The sequence below is a fragment of the Leucopleurus acutus genome, assembly GCF_964270905.1.
Source record: "Leucopleurus acutus genome assembly, chromosome: 16".
NCBI lineage: Eukaryota > Metazoa > Chordata > Mammalia > Artiodactyla > Delphinidae > Leucopleurus > Leucopleurus acutus.
Window position 1 is genome coordinate 61,922,546 of NC_139158.1, and position 12,122 is coordinate 61,934,667.

The window sequence follows — 12,122 nt, forward strand, 5'->3', positions numbered from 1 at the left end:
TCACTTCCTTTCGGCCACCCCAACCCCCTCCCGGTTCTGGAAGCTTCTGCCTTCCTCCTGGACTATTTTAGCAATCAGGTCACCCGTGGGCTCACTCTGAGCTTGTGGCCAATTAGAACCCACATGCCTTCTTCACAGAAATGGTGGTACCTCCGCTTCCTCCAGATCCTTCCAAAGTCAGGGTCCTCGGGGTGAAAACACAGAACGAGGTGGTGACCTGGTGGTCCTCCCATATCGGGAGGTGGGGGGGTGGGGCTTGCTCAGGAACTAAGGCCAGGCACTGCTCCTGTCCCCGTCGTGGCCAGCGCCCTGCAAAGGTGGCTGCTGGCATGGAGGGAGGATTGGTCACAAGTACGTCGGGGTGGCCTGCACATCGGTGTGCTCCCACACGGTGCCGCGTCAGTGCTGGAGACACACGTCCCTCACTCTGGTCCTCACCGGCCCCAGGCAGTGAGCTGATGCTCATCTGGAGGGGAGCTGAGTGACCTGTCAAGGTCACCGTGCTGGTGAGCAGCAGGGCCGAGACGGAGCCTGGGGAGCCCCAGCAAAGCTCAAGTCCCCCTGGGCTGCCCTGACGTTTCCCTAGGGCCTGGCAGACAGTGGCAGCCGGCCCAGCTGGCAAACGAGTTCTCATGAAGCCTGGGAGGCTCTGCAGCCCTGGTTCTACCCAAATAGCAGGTTCCCAGGACCCCACGAAAAGCCCAAAGCCCCTTTTGGCCCGTGTGTTCCGCTCAGAGCTGCTGATTACCTACTGCTGCTTCTGCTAAGCCCTGGCCAACAGCAGGTGGAGCCTTCTGGCCTAAGACCCGCCCCCGCCCCCTCCCCGACACCTTGGCTTCAGGCGGAGGAATGTGAGCCAGTTCCCATCCTTCCCTCCCCCAGGCCTCTGACTGACCACAGGCCTTTCCCGGCCAACAAGGAACCAGGTACTGGACCAAGAGCAGATCCTCGGGAGCCTGCAGTCCATCCAGGAGGAAAAAAGATAACAAACATGCAAACAGAAGGGCTCTTCGTGATTGTGTGATGGAGGTGCAGCGGGGGTGGGGGGCAGGGCAACTGAGAGGGGTTGGAGAAGAGCTGCGGGAGGAGGGATGCAGTGGCCTGCGGCCTGGGGCTGGGAAGAGCTTGGCACCGTCCAGGAACTGAAGGAAAGCCAGTGTGGCTAGGGCAGCACAGGCCAATAGGAATAGAATGCGAGCCACACATGCAATTTACAATTTTCTAGTAGCCACAATAAAAAAATAAAAAGAGGGAGATGGCATGGGGTCTCTGTCCAGGCTGGTTCCACCACAGTTTCCTTTAAGATCACACCGACCTTGGACCCAAGGCTGCCTTACAAAGTACACAGTATTCCTGAAAGTACACCTTTCACAACAGTCTTATAGTTTGCAGCAGAAGAATGTAAAATTCCTGCATCAACAAGTGCACTTATTACCAATGATGGGATAGGAATAAATCCTGCACAGACAGCTGGAAATGCTTTTCCAAAGCATAGTTCAGAACTGTGAATTACTCCTATAGATCGTGTTGGAAGTTGTTAATATCTGCTACTTGGAACATATAATTACTTTTCAGAATAAATATTGGTATTGTTGTAAAAAAAAAAGTGAAAAGAAATAGGTGAACTTCATTTTAATATTTTATTTAACCCAATATATCTCAAATATTAATATTTCAATGTAGAATCAACATAGAAATTATTATTATTATTGGCCACGCCATGTGGCTTGCAGGGGATCTAAGTTCCCTGACCAGGGATGGAACCCAGCCCCCCTGCAGTGGAAATGCTGAGTCCTAACCACTGGACCGCCAGGGACTTCCCAATATAGAATTTATTAATGAGACATTTCACATCTTCTTTGTACTACAGCTGCGAGATCAGGTGTGTATTTTACATGGATGCGCACATCTCAATTCAGACTGGCCGTATTCCAAGGGCTCAGCAGCCCCGTATGGCTAGTGGCCACTGGTTAGGACAGCACAGGACTACGGGAGGGTGAGCAAAGGGGAGGAGGTGTGAGATAAGGTCAGAGAGGTGGGCAGGGATCACCTTGGATTTATTCCAGGAGTTTCCGGAAGCTGTGAGAGGGCTTTGAGTAGGGGCGTGATGTGATTCACTGCTGTCTTTACAGGCTGACTCTGGCCACCACTTGGAATGCTTTGGAGCAAGTGAGTGAGGTCAGTTGCCAGACAGACACCCAGGTCGGGGCTGAAGGCGGCCTGGGCCTCACTGAGGGCAGCCATGATGGAGCTGCAGGGGACACTGAAGAGACCGTGGAGAGGCAGAGAGACAGGGAGACAGGACTTCCCATCTGCTTTTTTTCTTCCTCTCTGCCAAAATTCCTCCAAAGTAACCCTGTCCTAACAGTTGCCTTCCTCCCAGGAAGAGATCTGCGTGGTTGCTATTTAACAAAGCCTACAGGCGCTCAACCAGAAACAGTTTGCCAAAGGCCCAGAACTGAAAAGGCTGCCACTTTCCGTGTCTCAAAGAATCACTGCATTTCTGAGCAAGAAAAGATAAATTTTCTAGATGCTCAGTATCACCTAGTGATGAGATGATCTCTGGGGCCAGCCTGCCTGCGTTTCAATCCCTGCTGTCCCTCTGACAAACTGCGTGACCTTGGACAAGATACTTAACACTCCTGGGCTAGCGTTTCCTCATCTGTATTCCAGAGGCAGTAATAATCTCTATCTCTGGGGTGACTGGGAAGAGTAAGTAGGTGTACACCTATGGAAGTGGTTAGCACAGTGCCTGACACATACGAGGCACTCACTGCATGTTATCTATCATAATTGTTGCTGTTTTTGTTAACAGATGAGATAACTAAGGCCGAGGGACAGGAAGGGACCTACCCAGTGTCAAACAGTAAACCTGCGGCAGAGCAGGAAACAGAATCTAAATTTTCTAATTTCTGGCTCTTACACGGAGCCACCTGCCAATTGGAAATGCTGGCCATCCCTTCGTTCAGACAGTTACCATGTTCTCCCCATGTGCCAGGTGCCACGCTGGTACAAGCCCCATCTCTACAAAACCAAGGCTTTCCAGTTCGGAAGGAAAAAGCTCTTTGTCAGCCACTCTGGACTACAGGGTGAGAAAGGGACTACACTGCCGGCAGAGAGACACATGCTGATAACAGGGCAGTCAAAACAGCGCTGGCCCGAGAACTGGCAGACGCCAGGCTGGGTTGCCTCTGCCTGAGCTGCTCTGTGATGTGGGCAAAGGGCTTCACCTCTCTGATCTCAGCACTCCTGGCTGCGAGGCAATGGACAGACGTTAACACGCACCTCCTCTGTGGAGCTCCGAACTCCAAAGCGCTCACGGCCTGACTGGGGAGAAGGAATGAACTACCAGTCAGACTGGGATGTGGCCTCCAAGGACATGGGCCCTATGGCTCAGATTTTCTGGAACATTCCTGACTGACCCACCCTTTTCATAAGAGCCATGTGTATACTGGCCCACAAATCCTAGTTTTTAAAAAACAATCTGTCACTATAATAAAATTATGAGAGTCTGGTTCACAGGATTTCATAAACCAGCAACATTTCTAAAGAAACTTTAGGGAACTTGCAAAGGACTGAAAATTTGTTATTTTTCCAAACAAGGCCCTTTGGAAAATTTGTTATTTTTCCAAAAAACAAATGGCGCTGGGAAAAGTGGATATCCATGTGCAAAAGAATGAAACTGGACCCTTATCTTCCACCCCACACAAAAGTCAACTCAAAATGGATTGAAGACTTAAATGTAAGACCTGAAACTATAAGACTCCTAGAAGAAAACATAGGGGGAAAGTTTCATAACAATGGTCTTGGCAATGATTTCTTGGATATGACACCAAAAGCACGGGCAACAAAAGCAAAAATAGACAAGTGCGTCTATATCAAACTAAAAAGCTTCTGCACAGCAAAAGAAACAATCAACAAAAAGGCAACCTACAGAATGGGAAAAAACATTTGCAAACCATAAATTTGCAAACTATATATATGATAAGAAGTTAATATATAAGGAACTCCTACAACTCAATAGCAAAAACCCAAATAACCAAATCAAAAAATGGGCAGGGGATCTGAACAGACTTTTCTCCAAAGAAGACACAGAGACGGCCAACAAGCAAGTGAAAAGGTGCTCAACATCCTTAATCATCAGCTAAATGCAAATCAAAACTACAATATGGGGCTTCCCTGGTGGCGCAGTGGTTGAGAGTCCACCTGCCGATGCAGGGGACACGGGTTCGTGCCCCGGTCTGGGAAGATCCCACATGCCGCAGAGCGGCTGGGCCCGTGAGCCATGGTCGCTGAGCCTGCGCGTCCGGAGCCTGTGCTCTGCAACGGGAGAGGCCACAACAGTGAGAGGCCCGCATACCACAAAAAACAAACAAACAAACAAACAAACAAAAAAACTACAACATGATATCACCTCACACATGTTAGAATGGCTAATATCAAAAAGACAAGAATTAACAAGTGTTGGAGGATATAAAAGAGAAACCTTGTGCATGTTGGTGGGAATGTAAAACGGTGCAGCTGTTAGGGAAAACAGTATGGAGGTTCCTCAAAATAAACTGAATACCATATGATCTAGCAATCCCACTTCTGGGTATATACCCAAAAGAACTGAAATCAGGATCTCAAAAATATATTTGCATTCCCATGTTGACTGCAGCACTGCAATGGAATTGGAAACAACCTAAATGTCCACTGACGGACAGATGAAAGTAAAGAAGACGCTGTATATACATACAATGAAATGTTTGTTATTCAGCCATGAAAAAGAAGAAGACCTTGTCTTATGCTACAACACAGATGAAAACATGAGGACATGCTAAGTGAAACTGGCCAGTCACAGAAGGACAAATCCTGCATGATTCCACTTATATGAGGTATCTAGAACAGTTAAATTCACAGAAACAGAAAGTAGAAGGGTGGTTGCCAAGGGCTGGGGGGAGGAGGAGATGGGGAGTTGCTATTCAATGGGGGTAGAGTTTCAGTTATGCAAGAGGAATAAGTTCTAGGGATCTGCTGTACAGAGCTGGGCATCTAGCTCACAATACTGTGTCATACACTTAACATTTTGTTATGGGAGTGGAACTCATGTTATGTCCTCTTTAACCACAATAAAAAAACAAACAAAGTACCTTCTGGAAAGGACATCAGAACATCAAAAAACAGGAAAGCTATCATCTCAGAATAAAGAATAGTCCTTCAAATTAAATAGCTTAGTTTTGTGGGGGAAACAGACCACAGGGTGTGTGTGTGTGTGTGTGTGTGTGTGTGTGTGTGTGTGTGTGTGTGTGTGTGTGTGTGTGTGTGTGTGTGTGTGTGTCTTGCTTTCTGCTCGCCCCTGCCCCCTGCCCCTGCCCATTTCTCATCACACTAGACCTTGCGTCTGGAAGTCCAGGGGAGGAAGCCATGGACGCTTCCTCCTCTGACCAGTGCCCCGCGCCGCCCCCACCTTCTTCCTTCAAGCCCACAGCACTTTGCACACACAGTTCTAGAAGAATGCTTCTCTCACTTATTTGGGGCTGGCTCTGCATCTTCCCACCGGGCTGTGAGCTGCGGAGGGCAGGATGCGTCCCACCCCTCTGTCCCCACCCCCATCTAACTGGTACTGGCACCGGGTAGGGGCGTGGCACACACTGTTGGGTGGAAAGTGGATTCTGACTGGACCTGGGGAGGCAACGTGGGCATCAGGCCCAGGAGACCTGAAGGGCTTAGGAAGGGAAGAATGGAAACCATATGGATTACCCCTAAGAGAAGCCCGCCCAGCCCCAAGACCCCTCTGTCTCGAGGACTGGGTACCTCTGTCCCCCCTCACAGCCTGGGGGAGGGTGGGGAGAGGCAGCGGGGGATAGGGGTGGAGGTGGGGAGAAGCCCTGGAAAGATTCATTCCCCATAAGGCCCAGGGCTGGGACGAATGGCAGGAAGAGGCTGAGCCGGGACCTCAGAACCACAGACAAGCTGGGAGTTGGGAGGCCCGGCCCCTCCTGGGCCAGCCCCGCTCCCTCCATCCGCTCCCCTCCGCGCCGGCCCGAGGTGTCTCAGTCCCAGCAGCCAACCACAGGGAGAGCAGAGGGCGGAAGTGGCCGGCTCTTCAGACCTGGCTGCCGGAGGTGGACTCAACGGCCATACGCTCCCCACATGGCAGCCACCGCGGTCCCCCAGGCCCAGAGGCCCAGGTGGGGCGCCGAGGGACATGTGACGGTCAGATGGCAGCTTCAGAAGCACACACTGGTCCTTCTGCTTGATTTTCACCCAGTCACTCCCTCCCCTGCTTAAAACCCCTCACGGTCACTCGGTGCCCTCAGAATAAAGACAGGCTGGCCAGCTGTAGGCTCCCCTCACCCTGCTCATCCGTGCCTCCTGCCCCGGCCACTCGGCTCTGTTTGCAAGTAGGCGTTTATTTGTGAGATTCTTCAAGTGCGCAGGGACACATCTGCTTTTGCTCCTGTGGCGTCCCCTACATGGTGCGGAGAGCCTGACCCCGGTAACCACGCAAGAACTGTTTGTCGGTGGAATGAATGAAGAAGCTGGGGAGGAGGGTGAGGCTGTGGGGCAGCCAAGGGTTTGGAGATCAGACATGCTCAGGAAGACCCACTGGCTGTGTGACCTTGGGCAGGTCCCCAGCCTGGCAAGCCTCTCCCAGCTTTTGCTGGCTCAGCTCACCCACCTCTGAGCACAAAGCCGGGATCACGCTGTTCAGAGAAGATTGGTTTCCTTACTTTGGTTCTTTTTTAAATTTTTATTTATTTATTGGCCACACCGTGCAGCACGCGTGATCTCAGTTCCCCAACTGAACCCAGGCACCCGGCAGTGGAAGGGCAAAGTCTTAACCACTGGACCCCCAGGGAAGTCCCTTTGTTTCTTTTTTAAAAAAAATCCAGCCCTTTCATTTTATGGACAGAATGCTGTGGGTGATGTGACCCCCCCCCCGCCGTCTCATCTTGATGTTCATGTTTATCTGAACCAAAAAGGGAGTGCAAATTGGTGCAAACTATTTTGGAAAGAGACTTAGATGTCACCTGCCTACACACAAAATGCTAGTAGCATCCACCAACCCAGCCCTTGTGCTTCTAGGAACTTGTCCTAAAGAAAAGTACAACACATTGTTTTAATAAGGGAGAAAACAGCAAGTGGGAGAATTTTCAGTATTTTTAGAACTGACCACCAGGAGGCGCCTTTGGGTCAGGGGCTCGATCAGGTTAGCCCAGAGCCCCTGGACTTAAAGGACAAAAATGACAAAACCCAGTTCTTCTCAAAGGACGTGCCAGTCTTACTTCATCGCACCCTGGGAGCTTTTGTTACAGACAATATCTACGTGTTTTGTGTCCTCTCTGCCCTTCCTCATAAAAGACTCCCCTTACCAAAAAAAAAAAAACAAAAAAAAAACCAGGCAATTTTAACTCTTACGTTCTAATATTGTTCTGCTGGGCTTATTTCTGTCCAGATCTTCATCTCTCAAAGCTCCCCGGTCAGAATTCAGTTTGTTAGAATTCAGAACTTGACTTGTGCAATGTCTTTCATGAGCTTCATGACAAACGGGTGCTACGGATCTTGTTATTCCTGTGAACAGGTGGGGAAACCAAGGTTGGCACTGCCCAGGCCGCAAGATATACGATGGCCCGGAGGAGAGAACCTGGGGCCCAGGGTAACCCAAATAAAGTCAGTGAGCTAAGCCCTGGCCTTGGGCTCAGCCCTCTAACCTCTCCTGCTGCCTCCTCTCTCTCTCTGCATTTTCCTGATGCCGTGTCCCTGGACCCAATCCCTCCTTCCCCTTCCGTCTGCTGGGAGCCTGCCATTTATCCTCCTGGTCTCTGTCTGCTGCAGGTTTGGGGCCCTCCTGGTGGGCCATGTTTCCCCACACTCCGCACACACACCCCAAGGAGTCCAGGCAAGGATTCCTCCCCTTACCTGAGGGGCTAAGATAAAGTCATGAACCCCCAGGCTCCTTCCCACCCCACATCCTCTGCTAGGGACCGCCCGCACTGCGTGGCCAGCCGGGGTGCTGGGCTCGGAGGGGGAGAGCAGGGGCTTGTCTCAGGTGAGCTAACGGAGGGGCCCACTGCTTGCCCTGGGGACCAGTCCTGCCCACCCAGCGACAGGAGGCGGGGATGCCTCCTCACAGGACCCAACCACCCACGAGCTACTCCGCCTGAGTTTCCAGGTGCCCAAGAGGCCTTCCTCCTGCCCCTCCCCCGAAGGCTCGGTGTGCCTCCTGCAGCCCCGTCCCCCCCTTCCCGTCCCTCACTTCTCAGTCACACTGTGCGTCAGGCACCCACCCTGGGGGCACAGGGCCGCTCCTGGCCCGTTTCTGGCACTGGGAGGGCCTCTCTCTGGGGCCTCTTTCCCCGTCTAGAGGATCCCCGGGCCCCTCTCAGCTCAGTTTCTCTACCCTCAGTGCAGTAGTTTTTCATTAAGCTCGTCTTTCAAGGAGGAATTAAGAATTAAGAATCTTTTTCCTGGCCTCCAGGCTGCTTACAATGACAGTTCATGAGGAGCTGCGCTCTGAGCTGAAAAAGATCTGTTTTGGAAGAGGTGAAGCCTGGAGGAGGAGGGGGCAAAGAGAAAAGAGGCAGTGACAGCCTCTAGCCTGGTCTCCCAGCTCCCTCTCTCCTCACCCCTCACGGGGTGACAGGAAGGCTCTTTAACAACACAATTGTGGTCCTGTTGTTCCTGCTTCATTTAAAATCCTTCCAGCCTTTGCCACCTTCCAGGAGGCCCCACGGGATCCAGCACATTCATTCAACAAATATTTATTTGGTGCCAAGTTCTGGGCTAGGGAGAGAAAGACAAGACAAGGGGCAGCACATAAACATACTGTTGCACCTGACGCAAGTGTCATAAGAACAGTGGGGTGGGAGGAGGCAGAGGCTGGGTGGTCAGGGAAGGCTCCTGGGAGGAGATGACAACTTGAGCTGAGACTCGCCTAACAGGAGGAGTTGGCCCCCCAGAGGCCTCAGGAGGCCAGAGCAGCAGAGGGGGCGACGGAGAGGCTGTCAAGATATGACACAACAGGAGAAGCGGGGGCTGGATCGTGCAGGACGGCCTGACAGATGGGGAAACTGAGGCACAGGACCAGGTGACGCACGCACGGCCCTGTGGCTAGTTGGCTGTCCCCACTCAAGGTACCCAACCCTCTCTTCAAACGGTTCTGAATCACCTGCGTCGGGTCCTGTGTCCACCCTGGGGTTTCCCAGGACAAGGCTGCATCAGCCACCTCAGAGGACCAGTGCCTGCTGTGTAGCAGATGCCCAGGAGCGTTTGTTGGATTGGATCTTGGCATCTCCAGGATGCCTGCAGAACAGCAGGGGCTCAGAGAGTATACAGGCTGTCCTGACACCGCCCTAGGCCACACAGAAGGCTCCCCAAGTGCAGCCCAACAGGCAGAGTCAGCCATGCAGCAGCTGCATCTGTACCCACGGTCTGTCCTGGCCCTCACTGCTACCTGCTGATTAGAGCTGTCACCAAGGTGCGGGGGCTTGGAGGCGCTGAGAGCACTGTGCGCCCCCAAAGAGTTCTGAACCCAGCTCCTCACCCCGATTTCACCTCTGATCTGTGTCCCTGTAAGCCCAGTACTTCACACCTCAAGGGCGGAAGCCGGCAGAGCTGCATTTCAGGATGTCTTCGGTGATGTGGGGGCTGTTACTTAACCGGCTCTCCTCTCTACCCTGTTGGTGCCTGGGGAAGAAAACCCCACCCCATAAGCAGGTATCCAGCAACCACATACCAGGCACCTCCGAGGTTTGGGGCCTTCTACAAAGCTAAGCTGGGGGAGGTGCGATGGGAGTGGCTCGCAGGTTTATCAGCTCTCACAAAGGAACAGAAACCACGGCTCAGGATGTGGCAGGTGTGAAAGGAAGAGGAACTGCATGAGCTGCAGCCCCGGCCAGCCCGGCTCGGCTCCTTCCCAAGGCCAACATTCTGCTTCTCCTGGTGCTACAGGGTTTATGAAGTGGCCACACCACCTGGAAGAAGAACCCAGGTAGAGGGAGCAGTGCAGAGGAGTCCCAGCCGGACGAGCCCTGCCCCCTGTCCTCCCCCTGCTGAGACTGTCAAAATGTCCATCCAGGGGCTTCCCTGGTGGCACAGTGGTTGAGAATCCGCTTGCTGATGCAAGGCACACGGGTTCGAGCCCTGGTCTGGGAAGATCCCACGTGCCGCGGAGCAACTAGGTCCGTGCGCCACAACTACTGAGCCTGTGCGTCTGGAGCTTGTGCTCCTCAACAAGGGAGGCCGCGACAGTGAGAGGCCCGCACACCGCGATGAAGAGTGGCCCCCGCTCGCCGCAACTAGAGAAAGCCCTCCGCACAGAAACGAAGACCCAACACAGTCAAAAATAAATAAATAAATAAAATTTAAAAAAAAATTGGATCATATATTCACCTTTCTCTTTAAAAAAAAAAAAAAAAAGTCCACCAACAAGAATGGGTGTCGGCTGTGGAGTGCACAGCCCCAGAATTCTAGGACTGCACCATCTAGGAGACAGACGTAGAAAGCAGCACGTACAGTTCAGGTGCTCAGACAGAAGACCCGTCAGGACACTGTCGGTGGGTGGGGGGGACGAGGGAGGTGGTCGTCTCCATTCCAGAGCAGCAAGAGGGGGACTGGGCGAGGTGCCACGCCTGCCACAACAACAGCTACCCCAGCAGCGACGGCTGTCACCAACTGGCTCACCATGGGCGCCAAGAACACACACTTGGCTCCATGTACTCCTCCCACAGCCCCAGAATAGCCACTGCCCCCATTTCAGAGATGAGGAAACCGAGGCAAGGAGGGGTGAGCGACTTGCCCACGGGCCCCCAGGCAGTAAGGGTACGTCTGGAAGGAGGAAGCTGGCACGCTGGTTCCCCCAAGGTAACAGCGACAGGAACTAGAGATGTTCCCCCAAGGTAACAGCGACAGGGCATCCAGCCACCAATGTGTTTAAACTTGCCAACTGGTTCCATCTTATTTCCAGCATCACCGGCCACCCTTGCTACTCTGCCCACTCTGGGCTAGCAGGGTGGGGCCTCTTCCTGGGGTGTGACACAAAGACCAGGACCAGGGGGCAAGCCTGACTCGGCCTGCAGACAAGCCTGGGAGGAGGAGATGGTGACCCAGATGCTTCTCAGCAGCTAGATTTCCTCTGCCCTCCAGAGGCTGCCTGCTCCCCTCCGCCCCCACTGCCTGCAGTCAGTAGCCTGCAAATTGCCAAGTGTTGATGATTACAGGAGGCCCAATCTAATTAACACCCGAGAGGGAGGAAGCAGGGTGGGTGCGTGCCTGCGTGCGTGTCCCATCACCCCGAACCCTTAGGACAGAGGCAGAACGTGGGTTATGTCCAGTTCTTTGAGGCCTGGGCAGGCCAAAGTCGCCAACCCTTCCAGGCCAAGCTGGGGTTGGGGCCAGCAGCGCCTCTCCTTCCCTGAATTGAGTGAGCCTCGCAGGGAAAGCTGAAGACCCACAGGGAGGTAGGTGCCCTGGTGGCCACAGCTGGCCAAGACTCTCAGGCCAGCCAGCGTCCAGCCCCTTTCAAAACTCTGGGCCTTGGCAAGGTGGTTTCAGGAGGAAAACTCTGGCACAGAGCAGGGATCTCAAAAGCAGCTAGTTTAAACCTCTCCTGGTCCAGATGGCGTAACAGAGGAGCACAGACAGGGCACAGTTTACCCAGTACTACAAGGCAGGTTAGACTCAAGTCCCTGACTCCCGTATCCCCAACTTCTCACCAATAAGAGGGACCCTTCCTCCCAATTCACTTTCTTCACAGGCTTTCTCTCCAAGAGGCTGGAAGTAAGTCTAAGGAATGGCTTTGGGGCTGGGCAGACTGGTTTGAAGCCTCACTCCCCCACTTAATTGCTGTGTGACTTTGGGCAAATACATTTCCCTCTCTGAGCCTATTTCCTCATCTGTAAAATGGGGGAAATAATAGATGCTTCTTAACACTGTAGTAGGAATTCAGTGAAATAAGGTGTCCCTGGGATGGAAAGCTCCTCCTGGGCCCCTGACAGGCCTTCCTGATGCCCTGTAGGTGGTCAGACACTCGGTGGACTCCCTTCCTGTCTCCCTCTGTGATGGCAAATACACCCTAACTCAGAAACACACATTCTCTGCCAGCCTTTGAGACAGGCTTGAAAATCCTCCCCAACGCT

At 52.8% G+C, this 12,122-nt stretch overlaps 1 pseudogene across 1 annotated transcript; it reads left to right on the plus strand.

Annotated features, from left to right (window-relative positions):
- Positions 1 to 329: 329 nt before the first annotated feature.
- Positions 330 to 1,541, plus strand: LOC309972904 (ubiquitin-fold modifier 1-like; annotated as a pseudogene). The gene is made up of 2 exons: positions 330 to 351; positions 1,294 to 1,541. The product of its transcript is annotated as a ubiquitin-fold modifier 1-like (transcript).
- Positions 1,542 to 12,122: the final 10,581 nt, after the last annotated feature.